Raw genomic sequence first — 8,864 nt, 5'->3', positions numbered from 1 at the left:
GTAGGAAGTCACGTCTGGGGGCTGACCTTAAAATGGTCTGATAGGATACCTTTGTTGCACCAAGTTTCAACTCGATAGCTATTTTCGTTCGGAAGTTAACGTGATTTGTACATATGGACAGACGGACTTTATAGGGTCTAAAGCCAATATTTCGGTGAAAGTCGTGTTTTTTTTTTCAAATCAAATTTACAAAAAGCCAAGAAACTTTTTTTGTCTTCATTTCATGGAAAACTAATCCTTAAAATAGTCATTTTCAGTCAAAACTAATCTAATATACGCTCCATCATGGATAACGTAGTAAGATTCACTAATGACTGACATCCACTATCTGATTTCTGGCCGATGGTAAAATATGTTTAAACTTCATAACGTTGTCTTCTAATTTATAAGCTAGTCGTTCTGAAATCAATGTTAAATAAAAACAAGTATATACGGCCGTAAGTTCGGCCAGGCCGAAACTTATGTACCCTCCCATGGATTGCGTAGAAACTTCTTCTAAACACCATCCACAATCGAATTACTTAAGCTGCGGTAACGCTTGCCGACGGCAAGGTATCTTATAACCTCCTAACACCATCTTCTAAATTGTATGTAAGTCCATACGTGGTATATATTAAAACAAAAAAGATCGATCCAATACGTATATAATTCAGTTTGACAAAGTAGACATACAATTTTGACAAAATTTTCTACAGAAATAAAATTTTAACAAAATTTTCTATAGAAATAAAATTTTCACAAAATTTTCTATAGAAATAAAAACTTTGACAAAATTTTCTATAGAAAGAAGATTTTGACAAAAATTTCTACAGAAATAAAATTTTAACAAAATTTTCTATAGAAATAAGCTTTTGACAAAATTTTCTATAGAAATAAAATCTTGGTAAATTATTTTTGGCTCGAGTGGCAACCATGATTATGAAATTTGAACAAAATTTTCTATAGAAATAAAATTTTGGCTATGATGAAAATTTTATTATGAACCGAATAAAATTTTAACAAAGTTTTCTCTAGAAATAAAATGTTGACAAAATTTTCTATAGAAGTAAAATTTAGACAAAATTTTCTATAGAAATAAAAATTTGGTAGATTATTTTTGGCTCTAGTGGCAACCATGATTATGGACCAATTTTTGTGTGATAGGACCAATTTTGGTATGGTTGTTAGCGACCATATACTAACACCACGTTCCTAATTTGAACCGGATCGGATGAATTTTGCTCCTCCAAGAGGCTCCGGAGGTCAAATCTGGAGAACGTTTTATATGGGGGCTATATATAATTATGGACCGATATGGACCAATTCTGGCACGGTTGTTAAAGATCATATACTAACACCATGTTCCAAATTACAACCGGATCGGATGAAATTTGCTTCTCTTTTAGGCTCCGCAAGCCAAATCTGGGGATCGGTTTATATGGGGGCTATATATAATTATGGACCGATGTGGACCAATTTTTGCATGGTTGTTGGATACCATATACCAAATTTCAGCCGGATCGGATGAAATATGCTTCTGTTAGAGGCCCCACAAGCCAAATCTGAGGGTCCCTTTATATGGGGGCTATACGTAAAAGTGGACCGATATGGCCCATTTTCAATACCATCCGACCTACATCAATAACAACTCTTTATGCCAAGTTTCAAGTCGATAGCTTGTTTCGTTCGGAAGTTAGCGTGATTTCAACAGACGGACGGACGGACATGCTTAGATCGATTCAGAATTTCACCACGACCCAGAATATATATACTTTATGGGGTCTTAGAGCAATATTTCGATGTTTTACAAACGGAATGACAAAGATAATATACCCCCATCCTATGATGGAGGGTATAACAAGTGAGTAAAGTACACTGAACAAAATATTGTCGTGAGCCCAAAGATTTCAAGTCCTTAAAATACAAATGCAAATTTTGATTAACGTAGAAGACGCATTTCTCTAATATAAAGTGTTTTTGCTTGCCCCAAAGTCGATAAACTTTTCAATGAAGTCGTGTTGTCCTTATAATTAAGTGATTGGACTTAAAAATGGGTATCATAACATGAAAGAAAATTTTTTTTGGCTAAGGTCAACTTGACTTTAATAATTCAGAAAAATTCTTTGAAATTAATTAAATTGTCTTTAAAACGGCTGTCTTTTTGCATCTTGACTGCAAAGCAAAAAATCGTTAAAAAATAGGACACGTTTTTCAACACTTTATTTTAAACACGTTTTTTACTTGAAACATAACATAATTTCTACTGTCGTGTCTGAATTTGGAAAAAAAAGTTGTCGTTAACTTGTTTTTAAAGGACTTTGATAACATATGAAGAATAAAAGCTGAAAAAGCGAACAATTAAAATTTGTTTCCTAGAGTCAAGTACACAAAACCCAAATTTAAAAGAGAATTGTGTCTTAAAAATATCCCTACTTGAATTCTTCGCTTCTTTGGTTTAATGTTCAAACAAAAAACCGGGCATGCTTTTTTTTCAGTGTAGAAAGTCGGGCGGGACCGACTATATCATACCCTAAACCATCCCTACTGAATTAGTAAACATAAGCTTTTGTGGGGTAACATTGATATAGGTCTGGGAGATAAACCGCAGTTGCATATTTAAGAAAATTAAGGGGTACATGTTTATGGGTGCTTTGTCTCCATCTGACTATAGCTCATAGTCAATGTTGCCATGGAAAATGTTCGGTTTACCCTACAAGGACAAAAAAGTTCCCTACTTTCCCATACATTCCCAAACAATTTTCCTTACAATATTTTTCGTTAAATTTAGACAAATTTTAAAAAACAAAATGGTTCTAAGTACTTTATTATCTTAAAATATGAAATTGCAACGTATATAACCTAGAAAATAAATTTGTATCACCACCACGGTTGCCACAGTTGGTAGAATTCTACCAAATCTAGTAATTTTTTGTTAAATCTCTCTCTCTATATATATATATATATATATATATATATATATATATATATATATATATATATATATATATATATATATATATATATATATATATATATATATATATATATATATATATATATATATATATATATATATATATATATATATATATATATATATATATATATATATATATATATATATATATATATATATATATATATATATATATATATATATATATATATATATATATATATATATATATATATATATATATATATATATATATATATATTTTTTTTTTTTTTTTTTTTTTTTGGAAAAAGTTTCTATAAACAATTTTTTTTGAGAAAATTTTCTATAGAAATAAAATTTTGATAATAAATTCTATAGGTATAAAATTTTGAGAACAAATTCCATAGAAATAACATTTTGAGAAAATTTTTATAGAAATAATATTTTGAAAACAATTTCTATAGAAATACAATTTTGACAAAATTTTCTATAGAAATAAAATGTTGTCAAAATTTTCTACAGGAATAAAGTTTAGACAAAAATTTCTATAGAAATATTTGTTTGGTAGATTTGTGGTAATCTTCAAATTTTGGTAGATTTCTTTTTGGCACGAGTGGTAACTGTTGTTACCACACATTGTTAAAAATCAAGCCTTTCCGGCTACTAATTTCCTCCAAAATGTAAAAATTATTACAAATTGTGTTGATTGAAAATGTCCCTACATTGTGACCCTACAAGACTAAATATTAGAAAAAAACTACATAAAGGGAATTTCCCCTACTTCTAGCAACACTGACTGTAGTTGATATTGCACCTACGGAGTTAGTATACCACTAATATTGAGCCCATTATTAAAAAAGAGAAAATCGTTTAATTAGTGTGGGTAATAAATACAAATTTGTAAAAATCGAGCAATATTCTTATGTAAGAGCTACAAGTACGTATAAGTACGATCGGCTAGTACATCAAAATTTGAAATTTGAGTAACATTGGTTAATAAATAAGAGTACTATGGCCAAATTTGGGAAAATGGAAGCTATATCTAAATCTGAACCAATTTGCATAATATTTTGCGGGTTTGATTAATACCACAAAGGTTACCTTGTGCAACATTTGAGTAAGATCAGTTAAGAAATGGGGCCTCTATGGTCAGACATAAAGTTATTAGGGGCAAATTTTTCAAAATCGGGCGATACATATATAGGAGCTATATCTACATCTGAACCGATTTCGATGAAATTTTGCACATACCGTTAGTACTATAGAGGACTGAATCTAGCCAACTTTGAGTAAGATCGGATAATAAATAAGGGTTCTATGGCCAAATTTGGGAAAATCGGGCTATACTTATATATGGGAGCTATATCTTAATCTGAACCGATTTCGATGATTTTTTGCACATATAGTTAGTGCTATAGAAGATTACATTTAGCCAACTTTGAATATTATCGGTTGATAAATAAGGGTTTTATGGCCAAATTTAGAAAAATCGGGCGGTACATATATATGGGAGCTATAGCTAAATCTAAACCGATTTCGATGATTTTTTGCACATATAGTTAGTACTATAGGAGATTCCATTTAGCAAAATTTGAGTAAGATCGATTCATAAATAAGGGTTTTATGACCTAATTTGGCAAAATCGGGCGATACATATATATATGGGAGCTATATCTAAATCTGAACCGATTTCGATGAAATTTTGCAGACTAAAAGGGTGATGCAGAAGATGATTTGGTGCTAAATTTGACGACGATCGGTTAGTAAAAGAGTGCAACGTGACCCCATTTGTCGAAATCGGGCGATACATATATATGGGAGCTATATCTAAATTTGATCCGATTACTACCAAATTCAATAGCGTTCGTCCTTGTGCCATAAAAACTACCTGTACCACATTTCATCAAAATCAGTTAATAATTGCGACCGGAATCCTGTGAACAACAAATACATGGACAGACGGACGGACGGACACCAAGCGCTAGATCGACCCATGGGGTATTTTATGGGGTCTAAAATGAATATTTCTGGTAGGCACATTTTTTGGCCGATCAAACTTATTATACCCTGACCACTATGTGGTTTAGGGTATGATTTTTCAACCAACAACACAGGCCATTTCGTCTATATCGAGCACTGTTCTTTTCTGACGTTAAGTCTTTAATAATACACATTTTACAATTCATAGTAAAAATTTAATATAGTAGTATGTAATGGTGAACATCTTTTGGGAATCTTCCGAACATACCTGGAATATATGTAAAAAAAAATGTTTTGGTGTTCGGCAGCAGGGATCGAACCCACGACCTTTGACATGCAAGGCGGACATAGCAACACGGTACACAACTAAATGTATTTTTCTGTGAAATAAAGTTTGATTAATGCTATATAAATATAACTTATAACGATAATTGTCTATTGATGACAATAACAGCTACATAGCTCCGTGGATAGTTCGCTTACAAATTACATGGTCCGCGTTTCGATTCTGCGTCCAGACGAAAGGCAAAATGTAAAATATTTATCAAATCGAATAATTTTTTCTACATTGTTTGTATTACAGAAAAAGCTGCTAACAACTAAAAAAACCTAGTGGAAGTGAGAAAGATGTGAGGGAAAATGCAACTAGACAGAAAAGATTGTTTTTTTTTTGAGTTAGTCTTTATGAATTTGTTTTTACATCCTGGAAAAGAATAAACGTTTATCATAAAAAGAATATACTTTTCTTCCAAATAAACTTCCTTACAGCGAAACGCAAATGAGAAACGAACTTTGTTTGTCCAAAATTTCGTTTGGGAGGAAAGAATTATTTTTGTAAAAATTTCATAATTTACCAGATTTCGAAAATTAAATGAAAGGTTGACGACCATATTAAAACATATGTAGCTTTTCCACACTTTTGTATTAAACAATTCGAATAAATATTTTTATCTTCTCTATAAAACGAGCCGACTTATTTTGATAGTGTATTCCAGCAGGTGGTAAAGTAATATTGTTTATTAATAGACCATAGAGAAATAGATTCTGTGCTATAAAATTTGACTGTTTTATAGATCGAAAATCTATTGTCCACTTACTTCTTCAGTAAAAATTTGTGTTTGGCATTGTTCGAGTGATACACTTCTCATTGCCGCATCTACCCCCACGAAGACACATTTTATGACATTATCGATACTACTAAGTCGTATAAAATTACCAATTAATTTACCATAAAAATCATAAAACAATAACACATATTTTTATTTCAAAATTTCCTTTGCCAGCTAATTTATTATGTCCCACCCTAATTCAGTTAGGTTGTCAATTTTTTTAAATATATTTCTTGTTGTATCTGTAAGCTTTTTTTTATTTCGTTTATAATAACATGCTCCAAATTTTTCCAATTTCAACAATTTTAAACAATGTTATTAAGATTTTTAATACAATTGTCTTATTGTAAACTGAATATGAAAAAAAGAACAAATGTTGAAATATACAATACACATTTATAAACTTATTGTTATTGGCACATTTGTTTTTAACATGAAATGAAATGAAAACTACATGGATATATGTTTATGACTTTTAACATGAAATAAATGATAATATCATCAATAAAATCTTAGAGAAAAACAAAACACAAAAAATCAAATACGTGCTATACGAACAGAACACTATTCATTTACAAAAGAAGTTAAGTATGATAGGCAATGATGAAAATTTTATCATAGTTGTACCAAAATTGGTACATTTATGTAAGTAATTTAAAAATGAATAAATAGCCTGGATGGTTATAAAATCTAAGGTATGTCAGATTTAGTGTGTAAATATAATCATAGCGATAGGCGGTAAGCAAAACATTTTTTGCACAACGACAAATACAATAAGCTTGTCGTCAAAAATTTCATCTTTTCTTGTTTTCGAGTGTTTTTGATATCAATATAGCATTATTACAAAATTTTCTATAGGACTAACATTTTGACAAAATTTTCTATTGAACTAACATTTGACTAAATTTTCTATAGAAATACGATTTCTACAAAGTTTTCTATTGAAATAAAATTTTAACAAAATTTTCTATTGAAATAAAATTTTGACAAAATTTTCTATTGAAATAAAATTTTGACAAAATTTTCTATTGAAATAAAATTTTGACAAAATTTTCTATTGAAATAGAATTTTGCCAAATTTTCTATAGAAATAAAATTTTGACTGAATTTTCTATACAAATGAAATTTTGACAAAATTTTCTATAGAAATAAAAATTTGACTAAATTTTCTATAGAAATAAAATTTTGGTACATTATTTTTGGGGATCGGCTACATATAACTATAAACCGATATGGACCAATTTTGGCATGGTTGTTAGAGGCCACATATTTGCGCAATGTAGTAAATTTCACCACGTACCAAATTTTAACTGAAACGGATGAATTTTGCTCCTCTAAGAGCTCCGGAGGTCAAATCTGAGGATCGGTTTAAATGGGGGTTATATAAAATTAAGACCGGTATGGACCAATTTTTGCATGGTTGTTAGAGACCATATACTTACACTACGTACCAAATTTCAGCCGGATCGGATGAATTTTGCTCCTCCAAGAGGCACCGCAAGCCAAATGTGAGCGTCGGTTTATATGTAGGATATACGTAAAAGTGCTCCGATATGGCCATCCGACCTACATTAATAACAACTAATTCTGCCAAGTTTCACGTCGAGAGCTTGTTTCGTTCGGAAGTTAGCCTGATTTCAACAGACGGACTGACATGTTTAGATCGACTCAGAATTTCACCGCGACCCAGAATATATATACTTTATGGGGTCTTAGAGCAATATTTCTATGTGTTACAAACGGAACGACAAAGTTAATATACCCCCATCCTATGGTGGAGGGTATGCAAAATTGAAACGAAACAAGTATATACGGCCGTAAATTCGGCCAGGCCGAAGCTTATGTACCTTCCACCATGGATTGCGTACAAACTTCTACTGAAGACTGTCATCCACAATCGAATTACTTGGGTTGCGGTAACACTTGCCGATGGCAAGATATCTTACAACTTCCTAATACCGTACTATATCCCACGTAGTCCATACGTGGTATATATTAAATTAAAAAAGGCCGATCAAATACGTATGTAATTAAGTTTGACAAAATTTTCTATAGAAATAAAATTTTGACAACAATTTCTATAGGAGCAAAATTTGGACAAAATTTTCTATAGAAATAAGATTTTCTATAGAAATAACATTTTGATAAAATTTTCTATAGAAATAAAATTTTGACAAAATATTCAAAAGATTTAAAATTTTGACAACATTCTCTATAGAATTAAAATTTTGACAACATTTTCTATAGAAATAAAATTTTGCCAACATTTTCTATAGAAATAAAATTTGACAAAATTTTCTATAGGAATAAAATTTTGACAAAATTTTCTATAGAAATAAAATTTTGCTAGATTATTTTTGGCTCGAGTGGCAACCATGATTATGAACCGATATGGACCAATTTTTGTGTAGTTGGGGATCGGCTATATGAAACTATAGACCGATATGGACCAATTTTGGCATGGTTATTAGCGGCCATATAATAACACCAAGTTGCAAATTTCAACCGAATCGGATGAATTTTGCTCCTCTAAGAGGTTCCGGAGTTCAAATCTGGGGATCGGTTTATATGGGGGCTATATGTAATTATGGACCGATGTGGATCAATTTTTGCATGATTTTTAGAGACCATATACCACCACTATGTACCAAATTTCAGCCGGATCGGATGAAATTTGCTTCTCTTAGAGGATTCGCAACTTAAATCTGGGGATCGGTTTATATGGGGGCTATAAATAATTATGGACCGATATGGACCAATTTTGTCATGGTTGTTAGAGACCATATACCAACACCATGTACCAAATTTCAGCAAGATCTTATGAAATTTGCTTCTCTTTGAGGCTTTCCAAGCTAAAT

This window comes from Haematobia irritans, chromosome 2, assembly GCF_050003625.1.
Source record: "Haematobia irritans isolate KBUSLIRL chromosome 2, ASM5000362v1, whole genome shotgun sequence".
Lineage (NCBI taxonomy): Eukaryota > Metazoa > Arthropoda > Insecta > Diptera > Muscidae > Haematobia > Haematobia irritans.
Note: the sequence above shows the minus strand (reverse complement) of the source record.